At 46.4% G+C, this 20637-nt stretch overlaps 1 protein-coding gene across 1 annotated transcript in view; it reads right to left on the reverse strand.

Moving 5' to 3' along the window:
- The window catches only part of LOC137632394 (zinc finger protein 721-like), a 66836-nt gene that overhangs the window by 6967 nt on the left and 39232 nt on the right, over positions 1-20637 (reverse strand). The window lies entirely within an intron of this gene.

Raw genomic sequence — 20637 nt, forward strand, 5'->3', positions numbered from 1 at the left:
TCGAATCGGTGCCTGTCTACCCTCATGACCCTGTCTACCCTCATGTCAATGATGGAGAGATTTCAGAAGCAGAGTGAAGAAAGGGAAGCAGCACTGAGGAAGGAGATACATCATCTCGCAGCGTCCTGCGGGTCTCACAAGAGACTCAACGTGAAGGGTCTTCCTTCATGTTCTGATATAAACCCGGGGAGGCATGCAGAGTACGTGCCGATCACAAACGTGAAGATATTTATTTCAGAGAAGCTGGGAGCCGTCCTCATCAAAGATGTCGACTTCTGGCCCAGCTTTGAGTCTTATCCAGACTGCTTCGTCCATCTGAAGGCAGAACCTGTGTCTAAAGAGGAGACAGAGCAGAAAGAGGTCATAGTTCTTGACTATGGAAAAGCTCAGGGTTTAATGGCTAACAGTTTGAAAGACAGGGGCTTCACTAACTCTAAAGTGCCAGCCCTGAGTAAGAGACACCCTTCCTTTCTTGCTCCAGCTACACTGGCCTTTCCCTTTGTGGAAAAAGGGTTTAAAGCAGTGATGAAGCCAGTAGAAGCTGGGAAACCTTGTCCTACACTCGAGAAGTGTAGACCCTTATCCCTACCTCTGCCTACAGACCACAAGGACTGGAAAGAAATACATTTTACCTTCTCAGTTGGGAAGTTGGAGGCGGATATTGCTGGACGCCAGTTCAGTGAAAACCTCCCTAAGTTGTCTGATTTTCTCTTGCGCAGACAGCAAGAGACAAAGGAAAGGCTTGCCGCATCTCTGTCCCTCCAGACTACCTTGGAGGCAATGGCAAGTGACCAAAGAACCCCAGACATGTTTATGGCCATGGCCAAGTCATACTTGGCAATGCTAGTCAAGGACCTATATGATTTTGTTAGGGCCAGAAGGGCATGTAGGGAGTTCGTGTTCGCTTCAGCTGCAGTGAGGCACGAACCCAGGAAGTTAATATCTTCCAATATCTGGGGTAAAGACCTCTTCCCGAGCGAAGTGGTCAAGGAAATAGTCGACAAGGAGGCCACGGAGAACAGGAATCCTCTCCAAAAGTGGGGTATGTCGTCTAAGAGGAAGTCTTCCCCGGATGAGGGTCCCTAACCGAAAAGGAAGACAAGGAGGCTAAGGCTGCCCTGTCGCCCCGCCAGACAACAACAACTTCCGATGACCGCGGTGCCCCAGATGGTGGCACAACCCCAACCCACCTACCAAATGGTACCCCAGCAGATGGCGACCCAGTCACCAGCCTTTACTCCCACCTATGAGAGGAAGACCACTACCTTTCGCACTAAAGGGTGAGGGTCAAATAGAGGTTCCTCTAGACGCCCCTCAAGAGGAAGAGTGGGTAGGGGAGGGCGCAGTCAAGAAGGCAAGTCCTCCGGTCAACCGAAGATACTTACGGTAGGAGGAAGACTCCATTCATTTCGGGATCGCTGGACCTTCGATAACTGGGCCCACAGCCTAATCAAGAACGGACTAGGTTGGAGCTGGAAGACAGCTCCACCATCATTTCCTCAATTCTTTCAACACTCCATCCCCGTCTTGGAAGAATATACCCGAGAACTCTTGAGCAAACGGGTGTTAAGGAGGGCAAAGTCCATCAAATTCCAAGGAAGGCTGTTTTGTGTTCCCAAGAATAACTCAGAGTCATTCTGGACTTGTCGCCACTCAAAAAGTTCATAGTAAACTACAAGTTCAGGATGTTGACCCTTCAACACATAAGGACCCTGCTGCCAAAACGGGCGTACACAGTCTCCATAGACATGGCAGATGCTTATTGGCATATCCTAATCAATCACCAACTCTCCTCTTACCTAGGATTCAGGCTACAGAAGAAGAAATACGTCTTTACAGCCATGCCATTTGGACTAAACCTAGCCCCAAGAATCTTTACAAAGCTTGCAGATGCAGTCGTTCAACAACTACGCCTAGAAGGTGTCCAGGTGGTAGCCTACCTGGACGATTGGCTGGTTTGGGCAGCATCCGAGACAGAATGCATGCAAGCACCCAAGAAAGTGATCCAGTTCCTGGAACATCTAGGATTCAAGATCAACGTCAAAAAGTCTCGACTATCTCCAGCTCAGGAGTTTCAATGGCTTGGAATACATTGGAACTTACACAAACAGGAGAGAGTGATGGGCTCCCTTCAGTTTGCATCAGTGACAGACCCGGTGCTAAGAGCACAGTTAAAGGATGCATCAGGAGTCTGGAGAAGATACGCACCAAACGCTCGAAGAGATCTAAGAAGACCGATACCGACTCAACTACGATCACTTCTCAAGCCATGGTCGAAGGCCAAGAACCTGAAGAGGTCGGTGCCTGTGCAACCACCTCTACCTTCAGTCATCATCCACACGGACGCATCAAAGAAAGGATGGGGAGGTCACTCTCACCAACGGGAAGTCCAAGGGACTTGGTCCCCTCTATTCAAGACCTTCCACATCAACATTTTGGAGGCCATGGCAGTCTTTCTCACACTGAAGAAATTGTCCCCTCGCCATTCAGTCCACATAAGACTGATTCTGGACAGCAAGGTGATAGTGAGATGTTTGAATCGTCAAGGTTCGAGATCACCCCCAAATCAACCAAGTGATGTTGGCCATCTTCCGATTGACAGAAAAGAAGAGATGGCACTTATCAACAGTTCACCTTCAAGGGTTCCGCAATGTGACGGCGGACGCTCTATCCAGGCTCACGGCGATAGTCAGAATGGTCCCTAGTCGCAGGATCATTCTCCTTCATCTTACGTCAAGTACCAGAACTGCAGATCGACCTCTTCGCGATGAGCGACAACAAGAAGCTACCTCGTTATGTGACCCCATACGAGGATCCTCTAGCAGAAGCGGTGGATGCCATGTCCCTCAACTGGAACAGATGGACCGGGATTTACCTGTTCTCTCCAACCAACCTTCTGTTGAAGGTCCTCAAAAGGCTGAGATCCTTTCAGGGAACTGCAGCCATAGTGGCTCCCAAGTGGCCGACGAGCAATTGGTTCCCTTTAGCATTGGAACTGAAGCTGAGGCTGATCCCTCTCCCGGACCCAGTTCTGACTCAACAGGTACAGAAGTTGACTGTCTTCGCTTCATCACAGAAAACCCAAAACCTTCATCTCATGATTTTCTCTCCTTAGCAGTTAAGAAAAGGTTTGGGATCTCGAAAGACAGTATAGACTTCTTAGAAGAATATAAGTCTAAATCTACCAGAAGGCAATATGAGTCGTCTTGGAAGAAATGGGTTGCTTTTGTCAAGGAAAAAAGACCAAAAGAGATCTCAACAGACTTCTGTTTACCCTTCTTTATTTGCCTTCATGGACAAGGTTTAGCAGCCAACATGATAACGTGTAAATCAGCCTCGACTAGACCTTTGCTTTACGCCTTCCAAGTAGACTTATCCATCGAAATCTTTAACAAGATCCCTAAGGCCTGTACTAGGCTTAGGCCTGCAGCACATCTGAAGCCCATATCATGGTACTTGAATAAGGTCCTACACTTTGCCTCAACAGTGAACAATGAGGACAGTTCTCTGAAAGATCTGACTCAAAAAGTTATATTCTTGTTTGCTATAGCCTCGGGGGCCAGAGTTAGTGAAATAGTGGCCCTTTCTCGTGATGAGGGCCATATTCAGTTCACAGATGCGGGAGAACTGAATCTCTTTCCTGACCCAACGTTTCTCGGAAAGAACGAGCTACCTACCAAAAGATGGGGTCCCTGGAGAATCTGCCCTCTGAAGGAAGATGCCTCGCTGTGTCCAGTAGTGTCTAAAGGTCTATCTTCGTAGAACTTCAGACTTCAGAGGAGGACAGCATTTTAAAGGAGAAACATCGGGCTCAAACTTATCCCTAAAACAGCTAAGGGCGAAGATCACCTACTTCATTCGCAGAGCGGATCTTGACAGTACACCCGCAGGTCACGATCCTAGAAAAATTGCTTCGTCATTGAACTTCTTCCAATACATGGATTTCGAGCGTCTTCACTCGTATACTAGATGGAAGTCATCCAGAGTGTTTTTTAAACACTACGCGAAGCAAGTGCAAGAGTTGAAAAGGTATGAGTGGCAGCAGGTAGTGTTCTAAAACCTGTTGCTTAGCGCTGCTAGGAACAGTGAATTGATTGGGACTGTCATGTATAGGGTGTACGTGTTGACACCTTATAGGGCAACATGTAAAGTGGAGTGTCACCCTATGGACTGTTCCAGTTATTAAAGGTGAAGAAACATAGAGTTATCACTTGTGCCATGTGTTCTTTACACAATGTGAAAAGACAGTCATTCACAGAAACGCATGTTAGAAAATTTATTAAATTTTCAGTTTGGTGGCATTAACTACTGTTTCCTTTCAGGCGTAACAAGTATTTCTGGTCTCATCTCCATTTTTATGTTTCTTGTTATTCACTAGCATTTTTAGTGTTACTATATAATGTATGTTGAATTACTATTTATTAATTACCAATAAATAATTGTATGCTATATAATGTATGTTGAATTACTATTTATTAATTACCAATAAATAATTGATTGGTACTGTATTTGCATCTTATCTCGCCCCAAATTTAAATAAATAAAGATTTGTGTGAGCATTATCTATTTATCCGCTTATATTCTGCATATTGACATGAGAACAATTGAAATATCTTTGTTCTTACATGTATACAACCTTTTTCTGCCTATGCATACTTTGTTCCTACACAGATACAAACTTGTCTGTTGTTGCATACAGCTAAGCCTGTATGTCTTGGATGCTATGTTGGCTTTTGTAAACCTTTGTTCGTATTGAAAATACAAACTTCGGCAGGTTTTGTATACAGTGAAACCTGTATGCTTTTGTTGCTAGGTTTGTTCATATGGGATATGCAAACCTCGAGACTTTTCCTGAGTCTGGTATGACTCTTCCCTGTAGGGGGCTGGAAGCACTAACATAGTTCATGATTAGAAGTAATGACGTATAACGGTAACGTCATATGTCTCTAAGGTCTGAGCGACCAAGAAAATATTGTATTGAGGTTAAGGCACATTTGGAAATCCACAGATACATTAATGCTCTGATAACCTTCCATCAGGAGGACATGGTCTGATCCCAAAAAACGGATTTTGAGTGAAGTGAAAAATCTATTTTTGGGTGAGATAGCCATGTCGTCCGGATGGAACCGCCCTCCCTTCTAGGAAAAGGCCTTGGCAGGATCCCTCCCGAAACTACTGTATCTGCAGCACCTTGCTCAACGCTACAAGGAATAAACATAGCGGCGACAATGGCGCCATCTAGATACTCAAATAGTCACGGAGGAAGGGTACCTTGATAACGGCTCCCCTTCTATTTTTGCCACTTTCCCCCTCGAAGCGAAAACGCTATTCGGGGTGAAGATTGCTATGTGTCATATCAAGATATACGTCCCCTGATATTATGCGATATCCTTAAAGGAAACTTTAAGGATATTCACGCCAGGAGTTAGAATTCTGGAGACCTTATGGGAAATTCTCTGGGAATATCACTGTAGTCAAATATTCCCTAGGAAGCTACTTAAAGGAACCTTCCATCAGGACGACATGGCTATCTCACCCAAAAATAGATTTTTCGCCTCGCTCAAAATCCGTTTATAGTAATTTTACACAGACACGAAAATTTACCATAAACTCTTCCATATCACTCCCTCTACCTTTGCTTTGGTTCTACTGTTATGGCTAATTAACATTACTAATATAAGTTTTTTCTTTCTGGTTGCCTTTGTGTTGTCCAGTGCCTTCTTAAGACCTACATATACCCTCCATCCCTGTGAAGATGGACCAAGAATTCTGCAATTCTAGGCTGAGAGGTTCTGGAAGAAGAATGACCTTTCATCTGGCACCAGCGTAAAAAAAAAACTGCCCATTTGACTTGATAAACTCGACATGTAGAGCATCACATGGCTTAGGCTAACTAGATGAAAAGCCTTCTTACCTTGAGACCCTCCTGACAGGCTCCAAGCATGTGGAGCCCCTGATGAAGACAATGAAAGTGAGGCTGTTTGAGTAGATCTGGTCTCTCTAGCAATCTGACAGGAGGCTTCACTAGGACCTCAAAAAGGTCTGGGAACCAGTCCTTTCGAGGCCAGAAGGGAGCGATGAGGGCCAAGAAAAGAAGACTGGTTTCCCTTGCCTTGATAAAATGCCCAGATCAGAGAGAGGGAGGAGGTGTACACCTGAAGACTTCCTCATTTTGTAAGTGGGCATCTGTCCTCATGTACTGGGGATACTTGAACAAAGGGAAGATGACTTAGTAACCAAAGTTCATTCCTATGACATGGAATAATAATTGAAAAACAATACAAGACTGAAAAATTATTTGAAAAAAAACCTCACACTGATTGGGCACCCCTATATCAATACAAAAACACAAGTACCTGGTTTTAATTTTCTAGGGCACCCACACACCCAAAAAAATATATAAAATATAAGTCCTATTTAAAAATACAGTCCCATTAGGTTTATGATGACAATTTCTTAGCAATTAACACCAAGAAAGAGCCTTTTTGGTCAAGGTCAAAGTATTCAAACAAAGTTCCCAGCTTGTGACATAAGAAAGTTCCAAGCTTGTTGCCGTCTGCTGCCCTGGAGGAGGACACTGCCGTCTGCTGCCCTGGAGGAGGACACTGCCGTCTGCTGCCCTGGAAAGGGACAGTGCCGTCTGCTGCCCTGGAAAGGGACAGTGCCGTCTGCTGCCCTGGAGGGGGATACTGCCGTCTGCTGCCCTGGAGAGGGACACTGCCGTCTTCTGCTCTGGAGGGGGACACTGCCGTCTGATGCCCTGGAGGGGGACACTGCCATCTGCTGCCCTGGAGGGAGACACTGCCGTCTGATGCCCTGGAGGGGGACACTGCCGTCTGCTGCCCTGGAGGGGGACACTGCCGTCTGATGCCCTGGACGGGGACACTGCCATCTGCTGTCCCGAAGAGTACACTTGAGTGTGCCTCTGCTCCTTCTTGTAGAGTGGCACTACCTGTACAGGAACTGTTGAGAGCCACTACCACTGGCTAGACTGATGTTTAGCATTGTCGTCTGATGGCCTGGAGAGTTGAACTAAATGCTGCTGAGGAGAGAGGGTAACTGCCTCAGCTGTAGCTACTGGAGCCATTTCTGGCCTACTGGCTTTGGCCGGGTTACCCAAGAACTGCTCCCCTAGTCCACTGGCTGCAGTCTCTGGCGGACTAAAGGGGTTAGTTGCCGGAACAGGTGAGGAAGCAAAAGGTCCACCACAAGCAGGAGACTCCCAGAAGCCTGGTACAGGTGGGAGTAATGGTGAGAACCCTGGATGGGGCTGGAGACCTCCAATCACTGGTTCTGCTCCAGTTACAGGGATGGCCAGACCATTCCCGTTTGGCCAAACAGGGGACGTAGGAGCGCTGGTGGTCACTGTGGTTGACCCCAGTAGCAATGTGGCACGTTGATGACGGCTTAATGCTCCTCAGCGCCCCTTCGGGGAATTCTACCATTTCTCTTTGTGTAGGGAAATGTTGAAGAGTGGTCGGCATTCGGACAATAGGCAGTCTGCGTGCTACGTATGGCCACAGTCCGCAAACCACTACACAGTGACACAAGGAACCTTGAAGTGTGTGACATAAGAAAGTTCAAAGCCTGTGACATAAGAAACCTTGGAGCATGTGACATAAGAAAGCTTCAAACTTAAAGGAGAACCACGCTACATTGTGGTTCATTATCTACAAAAGGAGTCAGAAAGGTTTGGACATTGACAACTTCCTCTCAGTACCTAGATGGAGAAGTTCCAACAACGCCTCGTTTGACAGGGGACCTGCCATACTCAACGATGGCCAGACCTGTAAAATATCAGAAAAAGAGCAGCCACCCCCCCGAGGGGAGGGCAGAACCGCTTCTCCAGGGGAAACAGTTCTGTCCCTCGAACCCCAAAATTGACCTGATGTTAAATGGTCTATGCTTCTGCTTGACCGTTCCCCAGGAGACTGATCGAGCAAGGAGATTCGGGAAGAGATTGGAGGGGGGGGGGGGGGCAATGAAGAAGCCCAAAGTTTCTTTGACTTCGAGGAGGACCCTGAAGACAAAGAATCTCTCTTCGACTTTTTGCGCCTACGTCCAAAGCACTCCCACTGGGAGGCAGATCATCCTCAACACTCAGGGCAGGAGTTGCCCTACGCAAGCTGTATGTTGAGATATTTAGAAGTGTGACCGTCCATGTAAAAGTTATTCAGAGTCTTTTGTAGTAAAAACTATTGTAACCAAGACTTTCCCAATATCAACTCGCCAGGGTATAGGGACACAACAGCGTAAGCTTAATACTAGGTACACAAGGGAGCATGGTTTACCTGCTGAGGTCATCTTATGCAGAGAACCAAGGATGCTGTTTTCCCCAGGAAAGAGGACAATGAAGAAAAGAATAAGAGCCAGTCAAACCTCTCCATTCACACCGACTAAAACCAGATACTGTCCTCAACCTTCTGATACTTGTCCAATAAGGAGCTTGAGGTTTTATACCAGTCATTGTGTAGCCACCACAGGGCCGATAGAAAATGTATCGAGCTTCCTGTGGGTCACTTCTTGCAGCCATTGAGCTGTGAAAGTGTTCTGATGTTTCCACACCCCAGCCTGAAGAGCCTGTTATTGAGAATTTCCTCTTGAATCCCAGCCTGACATCATGAGCTCTGGGGCGACGTGAAGGAAGAGGGTTTGGATTCAGAGCATGGTCTATGGCCTTGCAAATCCAAGTTGAGATGGTATACTTGGCGACCCTCCTCTTAGTCCTTCCTGAGCTGATGAAGAGTGCAGGCACACAGGGACAGCCTGCGGCTGTTCTCTTAAGGTACAGCCTCAAACTCCTCACCAAGAGTTAGAGATAATCAGGGTCATCTGTTACAGAACAAGACTCGAAATCCGGGAGGAGTCGAATCGAGGATATGCTACTCCCAAGTTCTGAGTCTTAGCAACAAAATCAGGTACGAAGCTGAATGTTACCTCTCCCCATCCCCTTGAATGAGCGATGTCGAATGAGAGACTATGAAGTTCACCAAATCGCTTGGCCGAAGCCAAAGCAAGCAGAAACACCGTCTTCCAAATTAGGTGGCAATCTGTTGCCTAGAGTATTGGTTCTTGAACGGCCTGAGAACTCGAACCACATTCCATGGGGGGAGATCTCACTTCAGACCGAGGACAGGTAAGTTGATAACTCTGTATGAGTAAGTTAAGTTCTAGCGATGAAAAAATGTCCATTCCCTTCAATCTAAAGGCGAGGCTTAAGGCTGAGCGATAGCCTCTTACCGCTGAGACTGAGACAGGCGCATTTTCTTCATGCAAATACACAAAGAACTTCACTATTGCTGGGATGGTGGCATCGAGAGGAGAGATACCCCTTCCAAGACACAAACCACAGAAGACTTTCCACTTTGCCTGGTAGACTGTTGCTGATGACTTTCGCAGGTATCCAGATATCCTGCTAGCAACTTATTGCGGAAATCCTCTCGAGAGAGAATATGCTGGATAGTCTCCAGGTGTGAACTCGTAGCAAAGCTATGGCTTCATGGAATAGGCTGGCATGTGGTTGTTTGGGTAGATCGTGTTGTGGAGAGATGTCTTGTGTAGATTCCGTCAGGAGTTGCAGAACGTCTGGAGACCATTCTGCGTGGTGCCATAGTGGAGCTATGAGGGTCATTAAAAGGTTGACCGATGTTCTGGCCTTGTTGAGTACCCTCTTCATCAGACAGAACAGGGGAAAGGCGTAAACGTTGATGTTGTCCCACCGTTGTTGGAGAGCTTCTTGCCAGAGAGCCTTGGGGTCCGGGACTGGGGAGCAGTATAACAGGAACAGGAAGTTCAGAGCCGTTGCGAAGACATCCACCATCAGAGAACCCCACAAAGTTAGGACTTTGTTGGCTAGTAGATGATCCAAAGATCACTTGATACTCACTATCTGAGAAGCTCTGCTCAGGTTGTCGGCGAGCATATTCTTCTTGCCCGGAATGAAGCGTGCCGATAGTGGTATCGAGAGAATCTCGGCCATCTCAGTATCTCTACTGCTAGATGGGACAGGGGCTGCAAAAAAGTACCTCCTTGTTTGTTGATGTCAGCCACTACTGTGGTGTTGTCGCTCATTACCACCACTGAGTGGCCCGCTAGGAACTGTAGGAACTGTTAAAGGGCCAGAAAAACAGCCTTCATCTTTGACAGATTTATGTGCAGGTGCTCTTCTGACTCTGACCAGAGGCCTGAGGTTGTGTGGTGCAGCATGTCGCCCCACCCTTTTTTTTTTTTTTGAAGCGTCTGAGGACACCATCAAATCTGAGGGAAGACGAGAAGATCTAGTCTAACACCCACCATTCAAGGTCCGTCTGTTCTGCTGATCCCATGGGGATCCGGACATCCGGGGAATCGAGAGCCTGATTCCACAGGGAATTGAACTGCCACTGCAGGGATTTCATCCTGATGCAACCGTTAGGAACTGGAGGGGCCAGCGATGAAAAATGACCGAGGAGACATAGCCAAGTCTGGGCTGGAAGCTCTTATCGTCTTAGAAAGGGTCTTGCGACCTTTCTCAGCCTCGATATTCTCTCGTCTGTTGGGAAGGCTTTGTGGAGATTGGTATCTATCATCATGCCTTGGTATACCAGTCTCTGTGTAGGAAACAGGGAGGACTTCTTCATGTTTACCATGATCCCCAAATCTTGGTAAAATCTCAGACCTTTGTCTCAATGTTGAAGAAGGGTTAACACAGAGTCTGTTAGGATTTGACAGTTGTCCATATAACGAAGGAGAGGAATGCCAATCCTGTGTCCCCAAGATGACACTAGGGCAAACTCTCTAGTGAAGACTTGAGGTGATGTGGAAAGACTGAAGCACAGCATCCTCAACTGGTTATTTCCTGTTGTCTAGGCTGAATCTTCAGTATTTCCTTGCAGACGGAGGGATTGATTGATTGATTCAAAGTTTTTAGGCATCCTGACATCTAAGGTCATTGACGCCAATATCATTTAGTTTATATATATAAAAAAATAAAAGAATATTCAATTAAAACCATAAAAGATTAATGTTATTATAAAAGTTAAATAGTCTTCAGAAGACCTGCTTCTGAAATAAATCTAAAAATGCTACTTGCATAGTAGGACACATCATGTCCAAGAATCTTGGCAAGAATGAACAAGTATGCATCCTTTAGGTCCAGTGTACATATGAAGTCCTGTAGTATTACTGTTAGTCTGACCGTGTTTGATGTCTCCATGCTGAATGGAGTTTGTTTCACAAACTTGTCTGGAGCTGAGAGGTTGATGACTGGTCTCCAGCCTTCAGAAGACTTTTTCACAAGAAAGAGTCGACTGAAGAAGCCTGGAGACTCGTCGAAGAATTCCTGGAGAACGCCCTTCTTCAACAGGGTCTGGCCTTCTGCCCGGAGGGTTGGCTCCTTTGCTTACCCCATCACAAAGGGGTCTATTGACATCGGATTCCTGGTCAGGGTAAGGAGAGATGTTTTGAACAGGATGCGATACCACAAACAAATCATGGATATTGTACAGGGTTCAACCACGAGTTGCTTCCACCTGTCCAAGCAACTTTGTAAGCATCCCCTTACTGGTGGACAAGCAGGGGAAGTGCCTATCCTACCGCTTCCGACAGCTCCCTCTAGGATATTTTCCTTCCCTGGAGGACTTTGGGCCTTTCCTGTCCTTGGGAGGAAAGGGCTTCTTGAACACCGTTGTCTTCGCTGCTGTTTTGTTTGTCATGGTCTTAGGTGTGCTGGGGTGCTGAATAGCTAGTGGTTTATAGGGCATGGATTTCAAAGCCCAATGGAGAAGGGAGTCCAGATGGACTTCGTCCATCTCTTAGCAACATGTTCCACGTCCTTAGGCTGAAATAGATGGGCTCCCTCAAGAGAGAAATTCCTGAACCTGGTGATCTCGGCATTTGGGACTTGCCGGTGGAATCTCTCAGATACCGCATCCCGACGTTTCCCAATGGTATTTGCCCATAAGTTTGAAACCTGATGGGTGAGAAACTCGATCGAGTGGGTGCCTGAGAGCAGGAAAGTCTCCATTGCTTTCATGGTTCATTTCTTTGAGAAATCTTTAGTTCTTACCAGGAATTCCAAGGTCCCTAACCAAACATCAAGCCACAAAGTGGCCTGCACGGGGAGAAGAAGAGTTGGACAAGACACGTCTAAGATCTCAGAATACCTCCTCTGCTGCAGACAGGAGGTGGGAGAAGCTTGGTGGTAGAGCCGGAACATTGGGAGGAGGAGAGCTCGGAGAGCTGTAGGGTGATCGTAGCCCTGGCACCCTTCAGGCCCTGAGACCAAGGCAAGGTTGCACTGGTCTCTGAGGGCTTCTAGGTGCAAAAGACACGGTATAAGACTGTGTCTTTGCTCTCTCGTAAGGTATCTCTGGGTTGGTAAACCCAATGAGAACCCGGAGGAGAGTCAAAACCTGACAGAATGCATGTTCCAACTCTTTCTGCTCTCCTTCCGACGTTGGACTTGGACTTGCAGCGAAGTCTCCCTCTTCCACCACAAGAGCTCTTCTCCGGGTGGGTCGCGCACATCCCTCGAGTGACAGGCTTCATCTCTAGGCTTAGAGGTTCTTGAAGAGGACTTAGGAAGAGTCTTGGAGTCCTTCGGTTCCTTTCGTGGAAGGAGGTAGGGCTCAAGCATCGAAAGCTGGATTGTCATGTCCCTCCTGACTTCCATCGGTGGTGGAGAACTCTCCGTGCGAGTGGAAACTTCCTCCGAAGGTGGACGAGAGGAAGCCCCTCCCTGGCATTACTCCCTCGGCAGAGGTGAGGTAGGAGAGTGTCCGGTGGAAGATGCAGAAGCAGACCTTGATAGCCTAACAGGAGTCCCGCTTTACCCTAGGGGAAGTAGCCACGTCTGAGACCTTCTTCCTCTTCAGGGGAGAAGCTGTGGTTCCTTACAATAGGTCTGCTGTAGCTATAAAATGCTCTGAAGAGCTGGCAGACAGAGCAGGCTTGAAGGCTTGCACCACTGCTCTGACCATAACCCTGAACCAGGGCTGCTGACTGACTAACGCACTGTCAGACAGATCCCCTTAAGGCCCTGAAGGGAAAGGGACCGACAGTTCCCTGAGAGGAGTCTCTGCTGTTGATGGATCCACCTTCGAGGAAGGCAGCTTCGGGACCCTGAACCCTTCTGTGGAGACCCCTCCTCCTTTCCACGGCGGTCGCGCTGTAATGCGTTTGCGGATAGGGGAATGATGCGATGGTGAGCTGTCTACTCGATGTCTCTTAAAACCTAGGAGCCTGTAGAACCTGCTTATGGCCATGGCGAAAGTGGGACAGTGAGCGCTAGCGCATTGGGGAGCGCTGGTGGGCCAGAGAGCCCACAGGGGAGCAATAGCGCGTAGTACGACGCCACGCAGGAGGATGCTGGTGTGCAGTTTCCGGTAAATTTGCATGAGAGCGATGGCGCGCAGCTGAGCACTGGTAAGCTGGAGTGCCAACGAGCCAGAGGATGCTGGTGAGCTGGAGAGAATTTTGGCACAGAAGAGCGCTGTAGTTGTCAGCAACAGCAGATTCTAGAGGGTCAGGGGCGTCGACAGCCGCCACAGAAGACGCCTCTGAAACAACAACATCGACAAGAATTAGTGGATCTACCTCCGAAATCAACGACGGCTGCACACTCGCATTGCGGAGGATAAATTGCAGCAAGGAGTCCTTGAAGGGCGCACCCGGGAGCCGCAAGGACGACCACACCTGTAACACAGGAACCATAGACAAGGCCTTACCCGGGGGGAGAGGTGGGGCCACTTCACTAGGGGAAGCAACACCATCTCTCAAGGACAAGGGTTGGCAAAAATTACAAAGTCTACACTACTGCTCGACGGTCTCTCAGAAGAGGCCGAACAAGCAGGAGCTTCGGAGGAAGGTCGGGAGGCAAAAGAAGAGATGTTGTGTTTTTTCCCTTCACACAAAGGAACCTTCGAAAGAGAAATATCCCGCTTGGACTTCTTCCGCCCTCGCCAAAATCTTTCCCACTGGGAGGCAGACCACTCCCGACTCTCATTACACTTATTACCACAATCACACCGTTGACCTCTGCAGGTAGGAGAAAGGGTGTGGCGGTCAATGCCCATGGCCAACATGAAGGTCCGGCAGGGTTGGCCTTCAAGTCCAGGGAAAGTACGCATGGTCGCACAAGTCAACACAAACACACACTATTAAAGAGAAAGCATAAACAAAAAGGACTAATGGCAGTCCAAAATATAACTTGGTGAGGATGAAAAACGGCAACAACCGTTTACCATCCGAGCCAAAAGATAAGTAACTTGAATCACCGGTGTGCGAGAGGGAGCTAACCCCCTACGCCCGCTAACTAGCGGAATGGGTAGTTAAACCTCACTAAATTTTAATGGCTCGTCATTTCAGCTTCACTGAAAGTAATACCCCTATTGAATAGCGTAGGTTCGTATTCCAGTTACGGCACACAAAAAGAATAATTCAAAGCTATCACCCAATGGCAAGTCAAAAAGGCAATGGACCAGGAAAGCAGCAATGTCCGGTCTTCACCGACCCAAAAGCAAAGTAGATGCTCAGCCCAGTGTGTGAGTGAACGGGGTAGCCGGCTACCCACTAACTGGCGGTTTAGGTAGTTATCCCTCACTAAAAGTCTTATGGCTCATCTTCCAACATCGCCAAAAATAATATCCCATAAACAGCGAAGGTATAGAGTGACGGAACAAATATTTCTTTAAAGTTACATAAAAAAAAATATTGCTTTTAATCCTTCAGTTTTCTATTTTTCATTTGCAAACACCGATAACTAACTTGACCAGAAATTAAACCCAAATGATTGCACCTAGTACACTTAACATTAAGGTGAGCTTAATGACAGCCTCTGGACATGATTACTGCTCTGTACCACAAATACAATCAATATGCTGTAAACTTAATTAACTCAGATATTCAATTTTGTAAACTCACATTAATACTGAAACCAGTAGAATTTATTCTTAAATAAATTGGGTTATGGACATTACCCAGCCCTGGGACTTTGAATATTATTCAGCAAAATATCTTAAAATATCACAAATTTTTAGTAATTTGTATTTTTCCTAACATACTTACCGAGAAACACTTTCTTAGGAGTTACCTGGAACCTCCTCTCAAACGACCAGAGTTTTGTGTAGTTTACCCTACTCCCATTTTCTATAGTGGTAGGCCTAGCGGGGGAAAACGTGACCTGAGTGCAAACCAAGGTAGGCCAGCTGCTTCCCAGGTTGCACCTCTTCAGTAAGTTTTAAGTAAGGAACAATACTCAAGATCAGTGAGGCAACTGGGGGTCGGTTGGGGGGCCATGACCCGAAAGTGTTTCTCGGTAAGTATGTTAGGAAAAATACAAAATACTAAAAATTTGTGATTTGTTCCAACGCAGAGACTTACCTCGAAACACTTTCTTAGGAGACTTACACTTTAGGGTTTCATTGTAGTTTATTACATGGCAATGTATCCTAGTATTCCAATTACTTTTTCTTATAGGAAAAATTACTCTCCCTTCGAAAATAACACTCATTCCCGTAGGAAATGAATAGTTACAGAAATATATATACATCTATATCCGCCGATAATGGGGGACCCCCTTTGGGAACCCGGGGTTTTGGTTGGGGAAAACATACTGGGGAACTGATATATAACCGTAAATCAGGCCTTTTCTTCTCTATACATTTCTTTCTTGTATTTATCATAACCGTAGGAAAATACAAATCAGTATACCTGGATATATTTGGGAGGAGCCATTTCAAAGGTTATTTCTTGTAGAAATACAGTAACCAGTGCTGCCAACGCCTGATGTAGATTAAATGTTAGCATTCCATACCTGATGTAGATCAAATGTTAGCATTTCCTGCTAATATTAGCACCCATTTGTTCGTAAGTTCATTCGCACCAGCTTCCGTCCTGCGCATATATAACCCCCCTGCGCAGGAGTTTCTCTCCCTTATTACTCTTTTTTTACCGTATTATTTTCTCATTGTATATTCACATTCACTGTTATTTATCATACATTCCATTTTCCCTTCTTATATTGGGTTTATTTGTTTGGTTATTTCCTTTCCCATTTGTTCGTACGTTCGTTCGCACCAGTTTCCGTCCTGCGCATATATCACCCCCCTTCGCAGGAGTTTCCTCTCCCCTATTACTCTTTTTATTACCGTGTTTTTTTCTCATTTTATATTCCCATTCAATATTATTTATCATTCATTCCATTTTTCCTTCCTATATTGGGTTTATTTGTTTGGTTATTTCTTTATCTCTTCCCGGTTGCACATAAATACTTACCCTGGACTAGTTTTTTTATCCAGTTAATTCTCGGTATGATCACCTCATTTTATATTACCATTCACTATTATTTACCGTTCATTCCATTTTATCTTCCTATATTGTTTTTATTTATTTTTGTTGGTTAGTTCCTTTTCTCTCCTCTGTGTCTTATAAAACTTTTCTTTGGTCTAGTTTCCGTATTTAGTTCATTCATGTTTTCCCGCTTTTGTTCGTTGTTTTTCCCTTAACCAATCACCACTCTAGGCCTATTCAGATATCTCCCTACCCCCCCCCCCCTTCCTTAATGTCTTTAACCGCTCTTTTCATACCCTTTGTTCCAATGCCTTTCCCGTTGTAACCTTTGACCTGGTTAGGCGTTCTTCGTTACAAGTGCGGTTTCTTTTTTCATATTTTGAGATGGAGCATATTATAGAAACTTGTACCGGCTGCAGTATTCCGTATCTAAAAGCAGTGGCTCAATTCCATGGTGATTTTTTTTATGCTTCAGGTAATGTTGAGCATTTTCTTAAATCTCACAACGTTATTCCTCAGCGTTTAAACTGCCCCAAGTGTCGTTCGCTTTTATCTTATAGGGCAGATATTCACGGGTTTTATTGCTCTACTGAAACCACCATCCGTAAAACTAAGACGAAACGTCGTTATGGGTATACCGTTACGGCCTATAATGGTACTTTTTTGGACAAAAGTCGGCTTCCCCCATGGAAGATAATATTATGTGCCAACCACTTTTTGCTTGCCCCGTGTGGTCTTCCTTCCAAAGCATAATACTTGCTTTGGGACTTAAGTCCCTGCAAGAGTTTAGCCGCACTATAGCCTTTATCTGAGTCACCATTTCGGGCTATGACCTTCTCGATGTGCGTTTGGCCTACCCCCACGTCTCTGGCCTCCGGAAGGGCTAAAGAGGACTTCTTCTGTGCGGGTGCTGCCAAAAGCTTGTTCAACCCGGAGGTCCAAACTTCCTCTTCTTGTGGGATGGGGTCCACTAAATTATTGTAGCCCCTGATCAAGGAGATCACCCTCCTATATGCGGAGTCCTCCGTCGGCAGCGTAGTCTCGTCGTCCACTTCCTCCATCCTACGCTGGGGAGAGGAGTGATCACGGGCACCTCCACTTGGACGGGACCCTCGGTTCTTCCTATACTTGTCAACGGAAGGCTCCGTCCTCTTCAAAGGCCTCGGGGAAGGGATGGGCTCCTCCGTGAAATTGTTCGACGGAGGAGCGCGCACTCGTCTCTCATCTCGATGGAGAGACCTCTCGAGGCTACCCGTCCTAGGAGACAACTCCCTCCGCTGGGCGGATTGAGTGGCACTAGGACGGGACTTATGCCTCCAAGACGAGGCCCTCCGCTCATCGGCTGACGCCATGTCGGGCTCCTCCGTGAGATTGTTCGACGGAGGAGCTCGCACTCGTCTCTCACCTCGATGGGGAGACCTGTCGAGGCTGCCCGTCCTAGGAGACAACTCCCTCCGCTGGGTGGATTGAGTGGCACTAGGACGGGACTTATGCCTACAAGACGAGGCCCTCTGCTCATCGGCTGACGCCATGTCGAGGCTACTGGAGGCCCTTCTAGGAGGACTGTCTCCTGCTCGCTTGGCTATCAAGCTTGAGGTCTTTGTAAGGTCCCTCAGCTTGTTGTCGGATACAAAGACCCATGTTCCCTGAGGAGAACTAGGTCTCCTGCTCTTACTTGGAGGCGAACGAGATCTTTCTCTCCTATCCCTAGATCCTGTGGGTGCCCTCGAAGGGGAGCTCCTCCTCACAGATCGATCTCTCTTCCTCCTACGTCTCCTCCGACGTTCTTCACCCGACGAGCCCGATGAATCTTGCACCGACGAGTCTGACTTGCACGTGAACCACGACTGCATACCGGACGGCGGCTTCTTGGATCTACGTTGTACTCCGGACGTAGAAGGTTACAAAAACTCTCCGGAACTGCTGAAGCAGGCGGCATCAACGACAGACGAGCCATGAAAGGGAAGGACTCGCTCAGGTCCTCCTCCATATCCAACGGAGACCTCAACGGAGTCCTTGGCACACCCCATGCCAGCGGATCTTCTTGCGGGGAATCCTCTCTACCGATGGCACCTTCCGCAGCCGAAGCACCTGAAACAGCCACCAAAGAATCTGGCAACGAAAAAGGCACATTATTTTTCCACATGGGGTCCTCCCCCGAGACGCGCTCCCCACGTACCAGAGCAACGTCCCTCAGACCCCCACTACACACACTTACAGGCGCCTGATCCGCCATGAAAACAGAAGCATCACCCGCAACATCAATCCCCTGGGAAAGAGGCACCAACTTTTTCCCTTTCACCGACTTACCTCGTCCCCTACTCTGGGTAGGGGAAGAAGAAGGAACTCTACCTGATCCCTCGCCCGCAGAAGTCGCAGGGTAAGACAAACTTGTTTTCCTTGGAGACCGCTTCGTAGCCTTCTTTTTCTTGGTCCCAAATTTGACCCATTGGACCTCACTCCATCCAGCACATTCCGGACACGTGTCCGAAGGCGAACACACTTTACCTCTACACAAGGAACACAAAGAATGGGGATCCTCATCGGTCTTCGACAAAAACGCCCCACACGATTTCCCGGCTCTAAGCCCAGGACAACGGCGAGCATGCTCCATAGCACACAATCACAAAGTCCACTAGACACAAGCACGAAAGAAAGAAAAGCACTAAACACCAATAAAAGCACAAGGAATGAAGGTAAAAGCACACAGCAATAGCACTAATCGCCGGGAAAGATACTAAAGACCATGTGGTAACCACGTGGTGATGAACACAAAGGGGGTCGCACTGAGAACTGAGGAGCGGCGTGTGATAACACGACGCGACCAGAAAACTTACTGAAGAGGTGCGACCTGGGAAGCAGCTGGCCTACCTTGGTTTGCCCTCAGAGCACGTTTTTCCCCATTAGGCCTAGCACTATAGAAAATTGGAGTAAGGTAAACTACACAAAACTCTGGTCGTTTGAGAGGAGGTTAAAGGTAACTCCTAAGAAAGTGTTTCGAGGTAAGTCTCTGTGTTGGAACAACTTAACTTTATTCTTGTGAAACCTGAATACAGTACTGTACTAGGATTGCTGTAAAATGATTTGACGAGAAACTCTCTCTCCAGAGGGACCAATGCAGATTGAAATGTTTGAGAAGAGCAATTGTGGAAATGAACGTGAAACCAAATATTTAATATTTTAATGAAGATTCTCTTCTCAAGGACAATTCAATGAAACTTATATAACCTAAACTAATAACTAAGACCATAAAAGAGATAACATCAACCAAATCACAAAATCCTTAAAAAATAATGATACTTCTCTACTTTATTACTACACTTATATTCAACAAACAAACAAAAAAATATCTCCATACAATAGTATTTCTAAATAATTGCATCGCTTCATATTCCAATACAAGTAGACTGGATTTTGATTCTTCCTTCCTGCTAACATTCATGAATTCACTACAGTACAAGAAGCAGGTAGAATCATCCAGTATTACTTTCAAAAAGAGAAAATGTCACCAACATTATTTCAAAAGGCTTAATGCTGTATATCACTCTCTAAGCTTTATTTAGGCTGTGACCAAGCCAATCAACTACTGGAGCTGAAACTAAATCAGCGGATATTTCCAAGTTCAAACTTAGTACAAATGTTTTTTCTGTTGACAATGTTTCATTTCCTGGTTTTTATAATGCTTATTTATTAAACATTGTTATCTATCTTAAAATAATCTAATTTTTCTCTCATATAGTTTATTCTTTACATTAATATTTCTTCACTGCACCAGACTGTCTACCATTTGGTCCCTTGGGGTAGTGGCAATTTGCTTTAGCACCTTGGCTTCTAATAGTAATAATTATGCTGATATGACAAATTTGCAAATAATTTGTATTTTTCCCAACTATACAAACCTGGAGCTCATTACAGCAGAGATGCATTTTGGCAACAGCTGGAACTAGCTGTGAAACTTTTAGCTACTTAGCGAAGGGAGAGCAAGAGTTGGACCAACCACTCTGCTCACACCACCACTTGTAACTGAAAGTCACTGTGCAATTGCGGCAGAACTTCCAGGGGGAAGGTGATGGCGGGACCAGTATGTGTTAAGAGCTCCAGGATTGTATACATAGGGAAAATGCAAATTTTTTCCACATTTGTCATCTATTACTGCACTACATACAAACCCTTATGATATTTACAGTGAAGACTCACCATTAGGTGGGTGTAAGTCCAAAAAACTAACTGGCTAGTGCCTAACCTGAGGGGCTACTCTGTGCTTTGCATAAGCTGTTTTGGAGGCACCATGTCACCTCGTCGACTCTGAGAGCTAACGGCCTGGGCAATCGTGCGAAGGGGTAAGAACTCTCATCAATAATCTTTGCT

Source organism: Palaemon carinicauda, chromosome 41 (assembly GCF_036898095.1).
Source record: "Palaemon carinicauda isolate YSFRI2023 chromosome 41, ASM3689809v2, whole genome shotgun sequence".
Taxonomy (NCBI): Eukaryota; Metazoa; Arthropoda; class Malacostraca; order Decapoda; family Palaemonidae; genus Palaemon; species Palaemon carinicauda.